At 46.5% G+C, this 20,691-nt stretch overlaps 1 protein-coding gene across 1 annotated transcript in view; it reads right to left on the bottom strand.

The window, feature by feature from the left end:
- LOC144807921 (acyl-coenzyme A amino acid N-acyltransferase 1-like) overlaps window positions 1-20,398 on the bottom strand; it is a 133,631-nt gene extending 113,233 nt beyond the window's left edge. Inside the window, exon 1 of the mRNA XM_078673519.1 lies at window positions 20,322-20,398. The gene's annotated coding sequence lies outside the window, so the exon portion shown is untranslated. The remainder of the gene's footprint in view (window positions 1-20,321) is intronic.
- Between the last annotated feature and the right edge of the window lie 293 nt (window positions 20,399-20,691).

The raw sequence follows: 20,691 nt of genomic DNA, 5'->3' as shown, positions 1-20,691 counted from the left end.
CTTTTACCTGGATTGAATTGACAACATATCATACAAGTACGGACTTTCTGCTTGGCTGCAGCTCGTAAATGCTTGTTGAACCAAAGGTTCTGGATACTGTCTAACATGGCTTTTTCTCCTAGATGTGCTGGACTATGTGCGGTATTAATAATGACTTGAACCATAGAGTCGGGGAGAAACCATGTGGCTTTTCCCTTCGTCACCCATCCTTGATCTGTCTGGACCCCTCCTTGTTCAGACCATTTCTTGATTTCTTCGGGAGTGGCATGTAACTGTATGTCTATGACATCTTGTGTAGGGTCCTTAACTGTCATACAAGTAGTCTGTTCTGGAGTGGATGTCTGTGTCTTGTTAACTGGAATGTCTGGTGTCTGAGCTGTAAGCTTGGCTGTTCGATCTGGTAGATCATTACCTTGGGAAATAATGTCAGTAACTTTCGTGTGTGCCTTGCACTTCATGATAGCGATAGCTGTCGGTAAATGTATTGCATCTAACAGAGCTTGAATGAGGAGACCATGCTGAATCTTGGTTCCATGAGAAGTCATGAAACCTCTCTCCTGCCAGAGCACTCCGAAGTCGTGTACAACTCTGAATGCGTAACGTGAATCTGTATATATGTTTACTTTCAGGTTCTTGGCACGTATGCAGGCTTGGGTCAGAGCAACTAGCTCTGCTGCTTGAGCAGACAGGGTGTCAATACGGTGTGTTTCAATAACTTCAGCGTCAGTAGTCACTGCATATGCGGCTACTAGTTCTCCTGTACTAGTTCTCATACATGAACCATCCACATAAAGTGTCAGGTCGGGATCAGGTAATGCGATGTCTGTCAGGTCTTGTCTTGGCCATAGTGTTAATGACTTCCACACAGTCATGCGTGGCGGGATTTGAGGTAACTGACGGTAACAGTGTAGCAGGATTTAGAATGTTGCAGCGTCTGATTTCTATGTGTGGCTGGAACAGTGTCAGTTCATAACCTGTTAAACGTGCAATTGTCAAGTGCTGAGTCTGTGTTCGGTTTAAAAGAACTTCCACGGAGTGTGGAACTTGTACTGTCAGGGAGTGTCCTAATACTATGGAATCACTTTGTCTGATAGCTAGAGCTGTGGCTGCAACTGACTTGAGGCACGCAGGCAGAGCCTGGGCTACTGGATCTAATGTGCTTGAAAAATAAGCACAAGGCTTGTATTGTCCTGCTTGATCTTGTGTGAGAACAGATAATGCAGTACCATCACGTTCTGTGACAAAAAGTGTAAAAGGCTTACTGTAGTTCGGTGTAGCTAGAACAGGTGCTTGGCATAAGGCTTTCTTTAATTCATTAAAACTAAGTGTATGTTCCTGGGTCCAAGGGAGGACAGTCGATACGGCTGCCTCCTGTGTCGTTAACTGTATCAGTGGCTTGGCTAGAAATGCATATTGAGGAATCCATTGTCTGCAGTAAGAAGTGAGGCCAATAAAGGCACGTACCTCCTTCTGTGTCTTGGGCTGTGGAAGACTCGCTATTAACTGGATACGGTCTGGTGTCAACTGCCTACCCCACTTGGACAGTAAGTGGCCTAAGTAGATCACTTGCTGGACACAGAACTGTAATTTGGAAGGGGACACCTTGTGCCCCTGCTCGGCCAGGAAATACAGAACTGTAAGTGACGCTCGCTCGCAGTCACGTTCAGAACGGGCTGTGATCAGTAGATCATCGACATACTGCAGCAGGGCAGTGTCAGTTGGCATGTGAATATTGTCTAGTTGTCTCTTAAGTGCTTGACTGTAAATGCTAGGACTTTCTGTGAAACCTTGAGGAGCTCGTGTGAATTTATAGCTCCTTCCATTTAAACAAAAACCGAAAAGGTACTGGCTATCTGGATGAATCGGAACACTGAAAAATGCATTCTTGAGGTCTATTACTGTAAAAAATATAGCTTCAGAATCAATAGCTGTCAATAGGGATGAAATATCTGGGACTACTGGATACTGGGGTATGATACATTTATTAAGTTCTCGAAGGTCAATCACTAATCGATATACTGGAGGTGCATTTGGATCAGTACGTTTCATGACTGGAATGATAGGAGAATTACATACATTGGAGTCAGTTTCTACAACCACTCCTTGAGCAATGAGTTCGTCAATAATTTTGGATAAGGCTGCTACAGCCTCAGGTGGCAATCTGTACTGTCTGATTCGTGGCAGGACTATACCTTGCTTGAGAGTCACACGATGGGGTGTGATTTGCATGAAACCTACATCAGTTGGACCTTGCGCCCATAAATGCTGCGGTACATTGGACAATCTTGGATCAAAATCACGTAATACATAGTGACCTTTAAAGTCCCTTAAAAACAAGCGTATTCCTTCTGGGGAACAACAAATAACTGCACCTAATTCTTTTAACGTCTTGATGCCTAACACATTTTCTGGACATGATTTCGTAAGTAACAAATCAGTAGTTCGGGACAATGGACCAACTTCTAGAGTAACTGGCTTTGATATCTCGTTTACAATAGGCTTTCCTGAAAATCCAAGGGAAACATTTCTAGAGCCTGAGAGCGGAGCCCCTGGAACCTCGTCATGACTGATAGTAGTCCTACCTGCCCCTGTATCAATCAAAAACTTTCTGTCTTTCCCTAATACTTGACTATGAACATAGGGACCCTCTTGATCTACAGGTATCTCGATGAGAGGCAAGCCTACCTCCCTCTCTAGGCTGTTTCATGAATATGGCTGATACTCTGGATACTCGGACTGGGCATACTGGTACATTTGCTGTGTAACATGCTGTGTTGCAGCGATAGGCTGCGGTGCTGGAACTGTCTGTTGTGCATTCTGTGCTGACTGAGAAGTCTGTGGTACTTGTTCTTGTCTAGGCGGACGCGGTCTTTCTTTAGTCTTACCAGTGGCTATGTTGTGTTTCAGAACTGCACACTCGTTTATAAAATGACCTGGCTGTTTACAATAATTGCATGTCCCTTTAACGGGAGCTGCAGGATGACTGGCGTGATTCGGACCCCTCTTCTGACTGTCTTGTGGAACAGATTGTGCATCTAGTACTTTCATTTTCGTGTCTTTCATACGTCTCCTTTCGTGATCTTGCTCTTCCCTGATCCTATTCTGGTGGTACTGGAGCATCTGGAGCATCTGGGACGGGGTACTAGCTTGCCAGGTACTTTTGACTTTCAAAACTCGATTCTTAACTTGTGGACTTGAATTCTCGACTAATTTAGTAACAAAAAGATGAGGGTATGATTCGCTACCTGTCTTTAAACCACTGTTAATAATAAAACATTTCTCGAATCTAGAATAAAAATCACTAGTATCTTCATCCTGTTTCTGCTTACATGCTGAAATTGCATCCCAATCTTCCTTTTTCGTGGCTAATAACCTAGGCAAAACTTGAATCAATAACTCTGGTAATTCTTTACACTTGTCCCCGAGACCGGTACCTGGTACTCGTATTTTATCTTCAGCTTCTAGAGCTGTCCAATCAATCTTTTTCTCTCCCACCTCCCATTCTTTTTCCTTGAGTTTTTCATATACCCCTGCGGGCAACAGGACCTTTAACATTTTAATAATATCTGGATACGTGTATTCTCCCATACGGAGCATGTCTTTTAATTCTCGATGGAACCCTGCTGGATCTTTGTCGTGACAGGGAATTAATTTCTTCATCTCTAAGAGTTCCATCTTTGTGACGGGGGTGTAAACAAATACTCGTTGCATTTCACCAGCTGGTGTCCTCACTGGGTGTACTTCTCGTAGTGGATGCTGTCTATCTATGTAAAACGGTTTACTTTCTGGAGGTGTGACGTGAACAAAATGCGGGTTCAAAAATGTCCTATATTTGTGGCGCTGTTCTAGAATGACACTAATTAAATCGGTACCTAAACCTTTCCATTTATACTGGAGTAACTCGTTCAGGACATCGTGTAACGGACCTGGATCAGAATGTTGACCCTCATACAGTGTAATGAGGTGCTTTTGGTGCTGGATCATATACATACCCACCAGTCGCTGCTCGGCTGGGGGCAGTTTCAGAAACATTTGTGCCACTATTTCGTCAGGAAAAGTGGTAGAATCAGTAATCCATCGGACTGCTGATCGGGCTAGTTCTTGTTCATGCATGGTACTAAGTTCACTATAACCGATTCGTGATTTCAGAATGTGATCGGTAGCTTGAAATACTTGTTCTAGAGAATCTTGTTCTGGTGCTGGAAGATGCAAGACTTTCTTGTGTTCTAGGCGTAAATGTCGGTCTGGGAATCTAGATTTACCTACATACGCTATTCTGGCGGTATTCTCGTCTTCTACTTCTTCAGTATCAGATTCGTTTTCTTTCTCGCTTACTAGTGCTTCCTTACGTTGTTCGTGTAACCTTATTATTTCTTTACGTATTTTCTTGTACATACTCTCTATACTACTGATTGTCTTGTGTCTACCCTCGGCTATATTATCACTCCACCTTGTCAGAACTTTCATTTCGGTCGGATCTTTAGTCGGACAATCTTGTTCCCTTACTAAACAATTGATTAAAAACTTTAATAGCATGAGCTGGGTCTCGGCTTTCCTTAAAGACATGATTTCACCAATACTTTCTGGATCTTCTCCTGTACGGATGAATCGATACATTCTGTCTAGATCTTCTTTCATATTCGGTAGGGTGTCCAAATACTCGGTCACCCGTCTTACACGCAATGAATATATAACCATATTATCATCGCCTGGGACTGGATCATAACGGCATTCGGTAAGAGCTCGTCTGATTTCTGCGACGGACTGATGTTTGGGCGTACGCTGTAACGCACGTTCATGTAACTCGACTAACCCTATACGTTTATTTGGCGGCGGGGTACCAGGAGGACCTCCTCCTGCAGCCCCTAAACTGGTATCGTCGACTGATACTCTTCGTGCTGGTAGAGTGACTGATGTAGCGGGAACTTGTACTATGGGCTGGACCGGGGGTACCGTAACAGGTACTGCAACAGGTGCCCCGGTGGCTGGAAGAGCAGGAATTACATTATTTACAGGAGCTGGCGGAGCAGGATTCGCATACTCTGGGACTGTAACGTCCAAATAGGACGAGAGAAAAATATCAGCTGCGGTCGGTTTGTGACGTAGCTTAATCGGAACTAATGGCGGCGGGAAATTACATAGTGCTTCCGGGGTTGCCTTTGGCACGCCCTCGGCAAGAAGAGGATACATACCCTTAATGAGGGCATTTCTCTGTCGGTCTGACTGTTCGGCTTTAACTCGTTCACCTACTTCGATTAATTCCCTTTCTTGGGCTCTTTCTGAGGATTCTCTACTTAATTCTGACTTTCTGATTTCTTTTTCGGTTCTTTTATGAGATTCTTTGCGCCATAACTCGATGGCATCTTTCTGGGACTGTCTAGATTTCTTTTTCCATAATGCTTCTTCTACTCGCATGATGCACTCGGCATCCCACGTACCTGATACGGGCCATCTATACTTTTCCTCTAACTGTTTGGTGTACTCCACCCATAAATCTAGATATAATATGGCACTTATGCCATGCTTCTGATACATAAAATGACCTGGACTGTCCCTAGGCGGGACAGGAACTGCTTCTTCGAGCAGACCTTTTCTAGTTTTTAACTGACGTAACTTTGAAAACAAAGGCATAACTAGGCTGGAGTCTGGACACAATACAATACACAATGAACACAATAATAACTTGAAGGAACAATTCATTCATACCACGACATTGAAAACACATGGAATAACATTTAAAATAACGGTTCGGACAGAATGCTACCTGAAATACTGAAAACAGAATACATGAATTTTCTCGAGAAACAGAACTTACTAGAATGACTAGATGCACTGCTAAAACAGTACGAAACTTACCGGTCTCAAAAAGAGACACGTCGGGACCCGCATCCACCTAAGTGGACACTTCGTGTTGGATCTGTGTACCCAAACCCACGGACCAGAGACAAATTAATTGACCCTGTCTAGATACTACCCCAGCAACGGTACTCACCGGGCAGCAAGAACGGAAGGCCTCGGACTGGACTGGACTGCTACTACGACGGACGGACGAACTTCGGACTTCAGTTACAGGTGGGCCCCCGGATACCTCGGACCTTGGACTCTCGGCTTGGGCTCTGGTCGGGACTCGCCGCGTTCCTCCACCGCCTCGTCTGGACGCTGGACCGCAACCTCCGTCTCCTCCGTGGGCCTGAGGGATACTTGAAGCAGAAATATCTGCACGTGCACGGTATGGTTCCGTCACGGCTGCAGAGGATCAGGGGGCCTGCGTGGCTTCTCCGGCGCGTGGGGAAAGGGCAAGTCCCTATTCGGGCGCCATTATGTGGTAAATAAATAATTAATTACCGGTACTATTTTTGACTATAATTAATAAACGGTTAGCTCAATAAATAAGAGTCAAGATACGAGGTAGCTGGAGTATACAGGCTTTAATCAAGCATAAAAGGACAGGAACAGGACAGCCTGTACGGGGATGGGATGGCAGCTGCCTGGGGCAGGGACAAAGGAAGGCTAGCTTTTAATAACAGTGCACAAGTATATATAGTTAAACAAAATACATTTACAGTCAGTATAGTAGGCGTAGCAGTAGGCGGAGTCTGTAACAGTCGCGAAAGATAAGGCATAACTGATGCAACAAGAAGGCGTGTACAGGGCGTATACATAGACATGTGATGCAAACGTAACAGAATATGTCATAAACGGGGCGGAAACATGGAGGGGGCTACCTGAGCAGCTGGGACCTCTGACCTAGTGGTGCGCGCAAACTGGCAATGACGTGTTACTAGGGAGAACTGGGGGGCTATGACTTCTGCGCTAGAAGAGGAGACTAAAGTCTGGAGTGTCAGAGCGACATGTACCTAAGCATATCTAGTATCTAGTGTTTAGAGAACATGTTGATAGAATCCAAAAGTTATCAGAGCAAAGGCTAACAGACATTAAGACTGGTGCATACATAATCCTACATGTAGTGCGTGTGCGGGGAATATTCTATGAATATTAATACAGTATTTCTCTTACATGGAGACATAAAGGCTAGACCATGACGGAAACTATTGATGCGATTCAGTAGCTAAGGAATGCAGAGAAGGAGGGCTGGACTGATAACTAGAAACATAACATACTCTTGGCAGACTAGGAGGCAGAGCCAGGCCGTGCCGGGCACTGCGAGGCATGAAAGTAAGCTAAGGGTCAGGGATATAGGTGGGGGCTGTATCGCTCCTCGGAGAGGGTTCAGGAAACAGGAGCTGAATCTGAGTCCGGGCCCTTTTGAGGCCTAGAAACGGGGACTTTTCAATGAATTAACGTGCACACTGTAAAACGTGGCAACGTGGCTTTACATAGGCCTAATATTCGTTGTATTCACGAAGACTGGAAACTGGCATACTAGAGATGGACACAACTGTAATTGCGTCTTTAATCGATCATAGGGAATACATATGCATATTAATCATGCACATATAACATAACATGGGGAACACGTAGGCACATATAACATGGCAAAATTTACTTTTCCACATAGCTAACCAGCGCCAGGATGCCCGTAGGGTTGCAGTGCGCTCTATAAGTGTTTTATAATATTAATATAATAATAAAGGTGTCATACAGGGCCTAAGCAAATCCAAAATGTTCTGTGCTAGAGGGAACCATTTGAAATAAGGCTTGCCTAGTGGCCCATGAAAGCTAGGTATCCCTGCACAGCCATTGAAAGGTATGTACTAGGTAGGGCACCTGCAGATTTCTCCTCATCGCGCGCATTACTGATTTACTGCTGCTTATTTTAAATTTGTCACTTGCTTACTTCAGCCAAATCTCGATTTTAAACTGCGCCGCTATTTTCTGTATGTATATCGCGCTTCTGCTGTGTTATTAATTACCTGGCCAGCAACGCGGGGAAAGAGAATGGCTTTCTTGCACTATAATCGGCCCCTCCACCCGCATTTAGCGGGGTTTTAGACAGGGCTCCAGGGTTCCGGTGGTGTTTTACGTCCGCCATCTTAGGTGGGGGCTAACGTTTGGGACACTTCAGGCGCCATATTGGGTGGGGCTAGAGGCTCTAGTAGCCGGAAGCCCGGGCGGCGCAATACCATAAATAGGTATGTGTAAACAGACGCGCAGCGGATGCGCGCAGGGGCCGCACCGTAGACGCGCCGGAGGTGCGCCAGAGGTAAGCCCGTTTGCGCCCGTTCGCGTCTCGGACGCGCTCGGCGCAGCGCATAGGACTACCTTTGGCTCATCGAGCTTCCCGACGGACCTACAGGCACCTCCTTCTGAGAACAAGGGAGGAGTACAACCTCAGGTATTTTCTTGTGGACTTTTGAATGTACGCTCCCTTGTTAAGCATTATGCGGAAATTGCCTTGGTAATAGAATCCTCCCACCTGGATAATCTGTTTGTGACCGAGACTTGATTTACATCAGACTGTGAGGTGGAACTCGGTTGGGCGTGCCCACCTGGATATCTTATCAGGCATATTCCTCGTGGCTCTGGGAGAGGAGGGGGAGTCGGATGTATTTTCAGAGACTCAATCTCCCTCCTACCGCTTGTGATAAAGGAAATTCAAGGATTTGAGCTTATGGGCTTTTCTATCATGACCCAAGGTGGTACGCTGATGGCCGGCCTTCTGTGTTATAGACCACCTTCGTCAACTACAGCGGCCCTTCAATCCCTGGTCGATCTGATTTATGATCTATCAAACTCCCACTCCAAGTTCCTAGTCTTGGGCGACTTTAATCTTTGGCCCTCTGGGCCCCATGATCTAGCCTTCCGAGAACTTTGTCAAGCGTGTGATAACATTCAACTTGAACAACTTGTTCTCTCGTCTACCCACGCGAAGGGGCACATATTGGACTTGGTGTTTGCGGATAAGGAACTCATCATAGTGAAGGACATCTTAACCCAATGTTGGACCGACCATTCATTGATCCTTTTTACTGTAGCTCAGCCGGCCCTATCAAAACCATTTAGTTCGGGAAGTATCACATTTAATCGATCATGGACTCGCCTGCTAAAGGAGATTAAGCAACCTATGTTTCTGTCCGGAACATTTGAGTTAAAGGACAGCGTAGGTGAGAGCTACGATGCCCTCTGTCAGCAAATCTTGACAACCTTGGACGAGGTAGCACCTTTACAGAAACTGAAGGACAGACCCAGAGGGACTAATGGTTGGTTCACCGAGGAACTCGGCCAGATGAAGCTACGCTGCAAACAAGCGGAACGCACATGGAGGAAAGGGTATACAGAGCAGGACAGGGCTGCCTATAAAGGCATCTTACTGGAATATAAGCTCCAGTTAAGAAATGCCAAAGCCAAATTCCTGGAAGAGACATTAGCAAAAGCATCGAATAAATCACAGACCCTGTTCAAATTGGTAAAGAGCTTATCCAACCCTACATGCGCCATACCTTCTCCACCGGTGTCGCAGGAGCTTTGTGATTCTCTAGCCTCAGCTTTTGATGACAAAATTAGGAACATTCTGAAGGGCTTTGAGGTTTCTACGCAGCCTATGCCATTTGGGTCCTGTCCCTCTGTGTCCCCCGGCCACCCGGCTTCTGAGGCAAGTAAGAACAAGGAGTCTGCCTGTCAGCTGCCGAGCCTTCCAATACCCTCATTGGAGGAGTTTTGTGCTTTGGCTAACTGTGTATCATCTGGCTCTCCCCTTGATCCCATGCCGCACAAGATCTGGAAGGCCTTCCACGGCGAACTGTTTCCCCCGCTCCATTCAATCTGTTGCCAATCGTTAGCTACTGCATCTGTACCAGACTGCTGGAAGATAGCAGTTGTAACACCTTTGCTAAAAAAGGCTACTTTGGACCCCCTCTGTCCAGCCAGTTATAGGCCTATCTCGCTGTTACCATTCGCGATAAAGATCTTAGAGAAGTGGGTTACGAGAGCCTTGGCCAAATTCCTGGAATCCAACTCCAGTCTGGATGTAGCTCAATTTGGCTTCAGACCGGGCCACGGTACTGAGACGGCTTTGGTCACCGTGTTGAATGATCTGCGAACGCGTGTCGACAGGGGCAAGTCAGCATTTTTAGTGCTGCTTGACATGTCGGCCGCGTTCGACACGGTGAACCATGAGGTCCTTCTGGGCCGTCTCTGTAATGCGGGAATAACGGGCTCGGCACTAGCCTGGTTATCACCATATCTGGATAATAGACAACAGGCAGTAACACTACCACCTTTCCGCTCTGCCATTCGCCAGGTGAACCAGGGTGTCCCCCAGGGATCGGCGATAAGTCCGATTCTCTTTAATCTGTACCTCCAGCCCCTGATACAACTAATAAGGTCTTTCGGTATTCAAGTCATCAATTATGCCGATGATACCCAATTGATTTTTTCTTTTGAGGGTTCAGAGGCAGTGTCGAGGGACACTTTCCATCAGTGTATGCAAGCCAATTCACTCCAATTCAATGGCGCAAAGACGGAGATATTGCACTGCTCCTCAGACCGACTCCCTCGCCCATTGCCAGAAGACTTTTGGCCTATTTCCATTCCAGGCTCGGTGGAGGCGACAGACTCGGCCCGCAATCTGGGAGTCATGTTTGAATCGAACCTGCAACTGGACGTCTCGGTGAACAGGACAGTTGGGACATGTATGGGTCTGCTCCGTGCTCTACGGAAGATACTGCCGCTTCTCCCGCGGGAAGCCAGAGTAGAAGTAGTGCGTAGTACCATTCTCAGTAGGTTAGACTACTGCAACGCACTACTTCTAGGAGCCCCAAAGATCTTGATCCTTAAATTACAAAGGGTTCAAAACATGGCGGCTAAACTAGCCCTGTCCTTGCCTCGCTCGGCCTCTCCTGCCGGAGCTCTGGCAGTCTTACATTGGTTAACGGTCCAGCAGAGGATCTCCTATAAGGCCTTATGCCTGATTTTTAGAGCTCTGCATGGTCAAGGACCAATACCACTGCAAAACCTCTTTTCGTGGTATCAGGCTGCCAGACCTCTGAGATCCGCCTCAGCTTTCTTAGTGAGAATCCCAAGAATAAACAGAGTGAGAATGGGCGGCCGCGCCTTCAGTTTTACGGCCGCCACAATGTGGAACACTTTACCTTTAACACTGAGGAGCAGACAAAATTTGATTTCATTTAAAAGGGACCTCAAAACCTATCTCTTCCCTAGAGCAGAATAAATTGTAGACCAGATGGTGGAACTGATCTCAGCGCCAGGATACCCGCTGGGTGACAGCTGCGCTTAATAAGCATAAAAATACATACATACATACCATAGTCAGTTTCTCAGTACTTCACTTTTTTATTTTTTATTTATAATTTTCAGACACAATAAGCAATATGTCTATTGGTCACAGACACAGCTGCACGTTGGCCATTTTACATTACATGATGTTTCCATGGACATTTCCTTTGCAGTCAGGTTCCTCCGATAGGGGAAACACAGTGGTGGTCTGACAACAAATTGGCTATGTATATAATTTTACCACATAGCACTTCACACTTGTATTATATTACTTTTCAGTTTAATATAGCACAACATCTTGCACAGTTACTACCGCTCATCTCACATCCCCACTGTTCCCATCTAAAGGAGCATTGCCTCCTGAGTCTACCCCACTGTGGGTCACCAAGTAAGTCTGATTTAACCCCCATATTCCTTTCGGGTGACTCTGCGGTTGGACGATCTCCCGGTATGTGTTGGATTGCGTGTTGCAGCAGGTCTTGTCTCTATGCCACTCCTCGAGTGTCAGCAGTGGGCTCCTACCCCATCGCATTGCGACTCTCCGTTTCGCTAGTAAAAGCCCTATAGCCACCAGACGCCTTATGGAGCGTTATGTCACTTTGTCATACATCACCAACGCCTCTAGTAAGGATAGCTCTAGTGTTAACCCAGTAATAGCCTCCAAGTCTCGAATGACAGCTCGCCAAAAAGCCTCGACCCCCATGCAATAGCAGGCCAGATGTGCAAAGTCAGCCCCCTCCACACCGCTGCATTGGCAATTTGGTGTGTCCTGCAGTCCATGCCGATGACTTCGGACAGGAGTGTAATACACTCTGTTGATGTATTTAAAGTGTATTAGTCTAGGACTGTTATTTAAGGATACTGTTTTTGTTACAGCACAGCAATAATGCCATTGCTATGGTCACCCTTAAATCGTCTAGCCGTGGAAGTCGGGCCTAAGTAGCTTCGTGTGTGTGTGGGCTCCCTGCGCATGCGCGTAGAGTCTGGTCACCAAGTGACTAGGGGATTATGTTTGAATTAGAGACCGGAGCACCAGTATTTCTGGGGGTTCAAGGATTTCCTCCCTGACAGCTCTCTGAGGACATGCTAGGATCTGTAGATGGGAAATTGCTGAATGGTTGTGGGATTAGTGAGTCGCTGTCCCACTTAATCCCAGTTTAACATAGTGGCAGCCTCAACAAAAATTCCCCATGACATTAATCCCCAAGGCTGCTAACGACTCTGAACGCCCTTTCTTTCCCGATGGTGAACCAAGAGCACCAACCTCTTGGGGTGTTTATCGAATATAAAAAGGAACCGCTTGGTTTTTTAGTAATTTATACCATGAGTCGACCATTGTGTTCATCGTATAACTCTGTGTCTACGGGTCGACTTTCCAAACAATGGTTGCGACAGGGTCAATGAGCCCGCCGCATCCTGTTCCAGCCACAAGTGTGGAATATCTTTGGGGCCGTGTGCCCAGGCGTGGGCATGGGCTCTTTTGGTCACCCTGTAGTATGTTTGAAGGTCAGGAGCATTTAATCCACCCCTGGAGTATGGTAAGGTGAGTGTTTCCCAGCTCACCCTCGGCTGTTTGCCTGCCCAGGCCAGACTTGTCAGAAGTGTTCGTAGTCACTGAAGCAATGACCCATGCAATAGTATGGGAATGTTCAGATATAAAAACAGAAAATGGGGTAAGTCCACCATCTTCATCACAGATATGCGGCCCGCAAGTGATAGCAGCCATCTGAATCAATGCTCTTTGTCTTCTGTCAGTTTCTGTGTGGCCTGGCTGTAATATTCCAATATCACAACTTCAAGGTTTGTGAGTATTTGAATTTCTAAGTATCAGACCGGGTCCAATGACTGTTGGAACAGGAACTCCACCGGCTCTATAGCGGGAGTGAGCGGGAAAATATTAAACATACTCCAGTTGACCCGCTGTCCAGAGTGGTCTTCAAATTGGGCCACTTCCTTTAACTCTGCTGTGAGGTTATGCTCTGGATTCCTTATGTACAAGAGCATGTCATCTGCATGTGCAGAGATCATACGTCTATAGTTCAGGAATCTCAATCCTCTATGGGCATGGTACGCCCATAGGGCACATACAAGTGGCTTCTCTGCTAAGTCCTAGAGCAGAGGAAATATAGGACATCTCTGTCTGATGCCTCTTTCGATCTTAATTGGATCCGAAATAATATTATTGATTCTCAAACTCACTGCTGGTAGAGTGCACAGGACTGAGATCAGTCTAGCGAATACGTCTTCAACACCTACCCGCCGTAGCACTTTAAACATGAAGTTACATTCCACTGAATCAAAATCTTTTTTAGCGTCCAGGAACACAGCCACTGCTCATACCTCCGGGGCCAGTCTCTGGATTGCCCCGAACAGTGTGTGTAAATTTGTTGCTAAACTAAATGACGTCCTGGGATGAAACCAGCTTGTTTCACGCCGATCAAATCCTGAAGTAATGGTGCCAGGCGGTTAGCTAGGATTTTGGCATAGATTTTTGTGTCCACGTTTATTAGGGACAATGGCCTATAGGAAGAGCCTCAGCCTCAGGTTTACTGGGCTTTAGAATCATCTCCAGCAGGGTTTCCCACATTGTGGGGGCATACATCCATCTGTGGCCACCTCCTCAAACAGTGTGTCAGTGTGATCAGGTGGGGTATCAATGTTTCTTGGTATGCTTTTAAAAGGCGACTGTAAGGCCATCTGTACCGGGGGCCTTTCCCGAGGGCATAGATTTTAGTGCAGCTCGGATTTCCCCAGGGTGTACCAGAGCCATGAGGTGTTCCCTGTGCTCGGTAGTAAGTCGCTACATTGTAATATGCGGCAATACTCTGAAGGAGCTTCATCCTCTGGGTCGATTCACGAGCTGTATAGGTCCGTGTAGTATCTAACAAAGTGGCCCAGTATCTGTGGAGTAGTTGCAAGCTGGCCTTCCTCAACATAAATGTCTGTGATTATATTTTTGGCCCAGCAGGGTGGCAGTAGCGCAGCAAGCATTGCACCACGCCGCTCTCCCTCTCCATATGCCCTGGCCACAGCGTATTTGCCTGGATAGGTGACCTCCTACAATGCGGTTTCATTATACTCATCCAATTTAGTTTTAATCTCGCCCATCATTTGTGTTTCTGCTGTCTCTTTGTGGTGTTTCTCTATAGTGTGCCTACCGGGTGCAAGTCGCCCTCCCACCACATAAAGACATGAAGCAGGTTGTTGTCGTTCACCGCGTAGTCTTTTTATTAAATCTTAAAGCAGTGTCATGTCTTTAATGCTTTATTCATCTTGATTAAGGTAGCTCCTTAAATACTTCGCTTATCAACACCACAGGATTAAATATAACTCTCCAAGTTATAAATTGTCATTATATTTGCAACCCGCTGTCCACGGGGCCTTTTCCTTGACCTTCGGGCTGTGCCAGCAGGCCACAACCAAGATAGCCTGCTCTCCTTAAGTTGACCGCTCTCCGGTCAACAGAGCAGCAGGTAAATCAATCTGCCACCACTTGTGACAAACCATACCGGGGTATACCCCCTCCAATGTGTATAAATCTACACACCGGCCTCTTGGGGTCGGACAGGAAAAGCCAGGACCACCAGCAGGTCAGTCCCCGCTCTTGCCAGCCCAGAGCCCCTCAATGAATGCTTGCCCTTTCCATGGGCAGCCTATCCATACCAAAAAAGAAAGTCCACACCCTTTTCTTGGCTGGGACCCCGCCATTCTCTTCCTTGTTGCAGGGATGGGTGGGTGGGTAATTCCTCGCTGGTCTGCTGCCGTCGGAGCTGTGGGAAGAGGACAAAGAGGGTTAGTTCCGCCTCCCCCGAGGCTTTTGTACCCTCGGGGGAGGGAACGCTGGCCCTGGCTCCCTGCTGACGTGGCTCCCCCTCTCATATTTCTTCGAGGCCATCTCTGCCGGCTCCCGCCCCCGGGTCCCACTAAGGGCGCCACGCCCCTAGGTGCGGGTGGCGCCATTCATAGTGTGCCTACCGGGTGCAAGTCGCCCTCCCACCACATAAAGACATGAAGCAGGTTGTTGTCGTTCACCGCGTAGTCTTTTTATTAAATCTTAAAGCAGTGTCATGTCTTTAATGCTTTATTCATCTTGATTAAGGTAGCTCCTTAAATACTTCGCTTATCAACACCACAGGATTAAATATAACTCTCCAAGTTATAAATTGTCATTATATTTGCAACCCGCTGTCCACGGGGCCTTTTCCTTGACCTTCGGGCTGTGCCAGCAGGCCACAACCAAGATAGCCTGCTCTCCTTAAGTTTACCGCTCTCCGGTCAACAGAGCCGCAGGTAAATCAATCTGCCACCACTTGTGACAAACCATACCGGGGTATACCCCCTCCAATGTGTATAAATCTACACACCGGCCTCTTGGGGTCGGACAGGAAAAGCCAGGACCACCAGCAGGTCAGTCCCCGCTCTTGCCAGCCCAGAGCCCCTCAATGAATGCTTGCCCTTTCCATGGGCAGCCAATCCATACCAAAAAAGAAAGCCCACACCCTTTTCTTGGCTGGGACCCCGCCACAGGGCGAGTAGCTTACTGGCGGGCTCGCCCTCCCCCCGACCTACCAGCCTTCTCAGCTGGCACCACACACCTGTTCATGTATGCCTGGGAACCCTGGAACCCTAGTGCCTGCGGATCAACCCCCGCTCTTACCAAAAACGTGACAATTCTCAGCTGATGGCGTACTGGGCCACCCATCAGCACTTCCCATAGGCTGCTGTTGATGCTTTTCGATCCTTTACACAGTCATGCTTGAGTACTGAATCTATCTCTTTAGGCAGTAGTAACTCAATTCATAACTCTTATCTTTCCCAGTGAGAATCATATACTCCCGATATATAATGAGAGAACTACTTATGTGTTCTACGTTCCCCTGCCCGGAAACACCTGTATCGTTCCAGCAGAATTATCTTCAATTGCTACTACATTTAGGTAGAGATATAATTGAGTGGCGTATTCTTGCCTTAACAATTTCCCCAGCTAATAATAGGTCCAACCTACTGGCTTTACCAACACTGTTTGCTCGTTAACGCAACTAGCGATGCTCTAGGGGGGGCTTTTACCCCCAGAATTACCCATACAAGGAACCATAATTACCTTGTGAGTCAAGTCAGACTGTCTAGCGACCCAAACTACAACCTTAGGACTGTTGGAAAACATGAAGGTGATGAGAGTGGTACGCCGTCCCGAATGAAAATTTCCCAGGAGTATATTCATGGTGATGACATAGCTGTGCAATTCCACAGTTATGAGCGAGATTTGGAATGCATACCACACGTCCATACCATATACTAGGAGCCAACCTGTATTGTCTGCCAATGTAAATCTTCCTAGCGCAAGGGTTGCCATTAAGGAGGGACGGCCCTGACCTACCACATACCTCTGTTTTGAAATTAAATGCAATTGGTTCTCCATTGATTGTCCAATTTCCTTTGTTTGGTTTTCGAATGAGTAAGCCAGCGAGTGTGAAACACGGGGAGTCAACCGTAAAGCCATTAACCGCATGTGACCTGGACCTTTCAGCAAGGCGCATTTGCCTACTTTGGAACTTTTCTCTGTCGGTCCATATAATCCTAATCACTTATGTCCTACGTTCGGAGTACCAGGCCTCCAGTCCTATTAGAGGTTGAGGGCCTGCCCTCTGTATGCCTCAAAGGCGATAAAAGGAACATGTATGCCTGGCAACAAGGTTTATTTTGCAGGGGATATATGGCGTTGAACCACCTAATAGGGACTAATAAGCATACCGAGACCATCACGTGTATGCCATTTTTCTCTTTCAAGGAATAAAATTACCGAAGAAATCGGGGAGTGGAGTCGAAACATATCCAGCAATACCTCGTCCCGGTTTCCCGATGTAACCGTATAATATATTGTATTGCAATACCGAACTTGAAACTGGACAACAGTTGAGTCCCTTCACCTGTTAAGTGATTGTTCACCCATTTGTACTGAAACGGATAACTGTGGGCCTATGGGCACTTGCTATCCCCACGTACGTTGTCATCTTTTTGACAAAACATTAAGTAAAGCCAGGAAAACATTATAATAATGGCAGTTATAGATATTTGCAACATTGAGATAAAGTCTAGTGCTAAACATTTGTGAGTACCCCCAGGATGAGCCTCCCGTGCGAAGCATCAGGGCATAATGTACCCCATAATCCGGTTAGTTGGGGGGACCGCCATATGACCCTTTGAAGTATGCCCTTTGAATACGTCGCAACATGTAAATTAACCTGAAATACCTGCTATGCTGCTGTAACGGGTGTCTAACTGCCAGTTAGCTCTGGACATGCGACCTGTCTTAAATCGCTAGTTATTGGTACTATGCCCCCAATGTTTTCTTAAACTGCTCTGTTATGATAAATGTTTTGCGTCATATGTCAGGTATAAAGTAAAGGCTGCCCTGGATCTGGTGGCATAATCGTGTCTTTCCCATAAATTGTATGCACAAATGGGTGACTCTCACGAACCCTGAATGTCACTAGGGGCATGGAAGTGGTTATCCTGGCAGCGCTGCAAGCCGTTTCTGCCTATAGCTTAGTGTCCTATTAATTTACCTGGCCATGAAATGGAGATCGGACTGTATTTATTTATTTTATTTATTTTGAGAATTTACAAGATCTTTGCAGATATCAGAGCGCTTTATAAAGTAGGGATACTTGAGGAAGGATAGATAACGGGTAAGTGAATAAAGCTAACAGTACCAATATGTGGATAAAGGAACAAGTATGCCCTTCCACTCACCCAGGCCCAGTAGCAAGCAGCACGCGCACCATGTATGCTTCACAAATATGCTCGTGACACTAGACTCGGAGCTGCAGAATTAATCAACAAATTGCTGCGCATCTGGAGAAAACCTTAAATATGCGCTGCAAGTCTCGGGCTATTCGCCATTTCATGAGAAAACATTAGCGCATGTATTTAGGTCACTACCATTGCAACCTGTAGTGGGTTGTTTATCTCATGTTTAAATCATTAGTGTGATGTGCGCTTCACTCTTGCTTATGGAGTTCTTTCCTTATTTACATCTTGTCGGTGTCGCGCTGAAAAAGATAATAGGGTCAGGCTTCCCAAAAAAACATTTTTCCCCCGCGTGGCAACTTTGTAGCCCACATGCTTCCAGGTTTCAAACACTCTAAAATGCCCTTTCCCACACACTGTGCCCTCATCTTTTTTAAATACTGGACCACTCAGGTCAGATATTAACAGTGGGAGACTAATGATGATAAATTCGAAATGTTTGCTAAATATCTCTCTGACTTACGCTCGCGCTGCTCTTATCATGATCAAACAAAAATGTCTTGGCAAAGCCACTCAAAGGCACACTGTGCATGTCTCCGTTATGCATGCACATAATACCCCTCCGCTGTGAACCAGTGATAACTGATCAAATGGATTTCATCCGAGCCCTTCAAAGCTGATCTCGTCTGCGCTGTGTAGCAATTGGTCAAGAAACACCCCCTTCAATTCAGTTGACTTAGAAAGCCTCGGAAGAATACTTTATGTAATTGGCATGCCCGAAATGTTCTTCAAACCCATGCTCGGTAAGGATAAAAGACACCTCAGTGAACAGAAAGCAGGCTCTGCGGACTCAGCGTGATATGCGGATATTAGCCATTGATCTAAGCTGACCGCACAAAATAAGCAATACAGAGCTCTCTGCTCTACCGTCCAACCACGTCTACATACTGCTTAATGCTCACCAACTCTGACTTCTTTTCGCTCCCAATGACGGGCAAGCAAAGAACACCGATTTCCAAAGAAAAATAATAAATGGACATGCATAGCATCATTAAGCTGCAGTATGGCAACGGACAGAACCTATAGTTAAATAGCTTACAACAACAAGATACACCGGATTTTTCCTTTCTTTTGGCGCCGTTACCGAGACTCGAACCCAGATCCCCTGGTCCGAGGTCGAACGCCCTAGCCGTTAAGCCAACCCTGTTCTTGTTTTTTTGCTCCCTTGTAATGTTCTCATGTATAGCTCTGTCCCTGTTGGGAAGCGCTCTGATACCTTCGGGTAAAGTCAGCGCTATATCAAATACCTAACCCTAATAAATAAACCTAACGACTCGGCGCCTGCCAAGCCACCCGCCCTCTCTGAGGACGATTAGAATCACAGACTGTGATGCCGTAAATTCGCATCCGTTCCTAAAACGTGCCAAGGGAACATACCAATGCCCATCTGGATGCGCGAGTATCAGGGGGGGCTGTAAAGCCAACGGGGCCCCGAACGATCTCCGCACAAGCGCCACACGTGACGAAATTACTTTAAAGAAAATTGCCTTCACAATAGGCCTGACCTATTGGACTCGGATCATAGAAGATGGCCGCGTAGGCCATCCACCCATTAGAAGTGGACTAACGCCTCAAAATGGCCGCCCCTGGCCCTGACCCCTACGACCGCCTCCCCAAGACCAGGCTGCCTGTCGTTATCTACAGAGGCCAACCTGTGCACGCCCCTGGGAGCGGGTGGCGCTATAGCGCTACTCAAATCTAAAGATCGTCGCTGGGCGCACTGAACATTAACAATCCGGTGGAACAATGTTTGTGTGGCCTCCTGTAGCTGGTTGTGCATTGAAAAGAAACAGGTCCTTGTGGCCATATGCACCCGTCTTCGTGGTGCTTCACAGACCCCTTGCCCACCCCACATCAAGGAACCTTTCTAAACATATTCAGATCGAAAATTAACGATTTTTAGTTTTAATGACTCAAAACCATGGATGGCGACAATATCATATCCTAAAAGCAGTATAAAAATATATTTTGCGTGTTCTACAAACACGTATTTATATTTCACTTTCGGGAACCCAGATCTTTGACCCCCGCCTAAGCTAAAGCTCGAACCCGGTTCTCCCGGGCCAAAGGCGACAGCTCTGATAATTGAGCCACACTCCTTCGACGTGAGAAGACAAACCGTTCTGAACGTCAGGAGGTTTGTGCAAATATAGCATAAATGTATATATGTAATGCAATTGGGGCGCAGTAAATGTACGCTATTGTACAAGAAGAGATGCCCAACATAACAAATTGAAGATAAAATGACTTCGCTGAGTGCCCGGTTCACAATGAAAACATCGGAAATGTTTACGCCCATAAATAGTACCACTTACATTACATGCGGACATGTAGTGGAGGGAGATCAGTGATTTGGCCGCGTAGGGCCATCCACCCATTCAAAGTGGACTAACGAGCCCTCAAAATGGCCGCACCTGGCCCTGACCCCTACGACTGCATCCCCTAAGAGCAGGCTGCCTGTCAGAAACTCCTCGCGCTATAACATGCTGGCCGCCACTTCTAGCGGCGCAAAGGCATTCAAGATGTCTATTAAAATTGTATTACCCAGAACGCTATGTCGACAATAACTGCGACGATATTATATCATATCAACGGTAATCTAGTATTGTGTGTTGCTTGTATAGCGCAATTTACGTTACATGCGGGCACATACATTTTGCTTGTTAGGCACAGGGAGATCAGTGA

This window comes from Lissotriton helveticus, chromosome 1_2, assembly GCF_964261635.1.
Source record: "Lissotriton helveticus chromosome 1_2, aLisHel1.1, whole genome shotgun sequence".
Classification (NCBI taxonomy): domain Eukaryota; kingdom Metazoa; phylum Chordata; class Amphibia; order Caudata; family Salamandridae; genus Lissotriton; species Lissotriton helveticus.
Note: the sequence above shows the minus strand (reverse complement) of the source record. Positions and strands in the feature narration are given on the sequence as shown.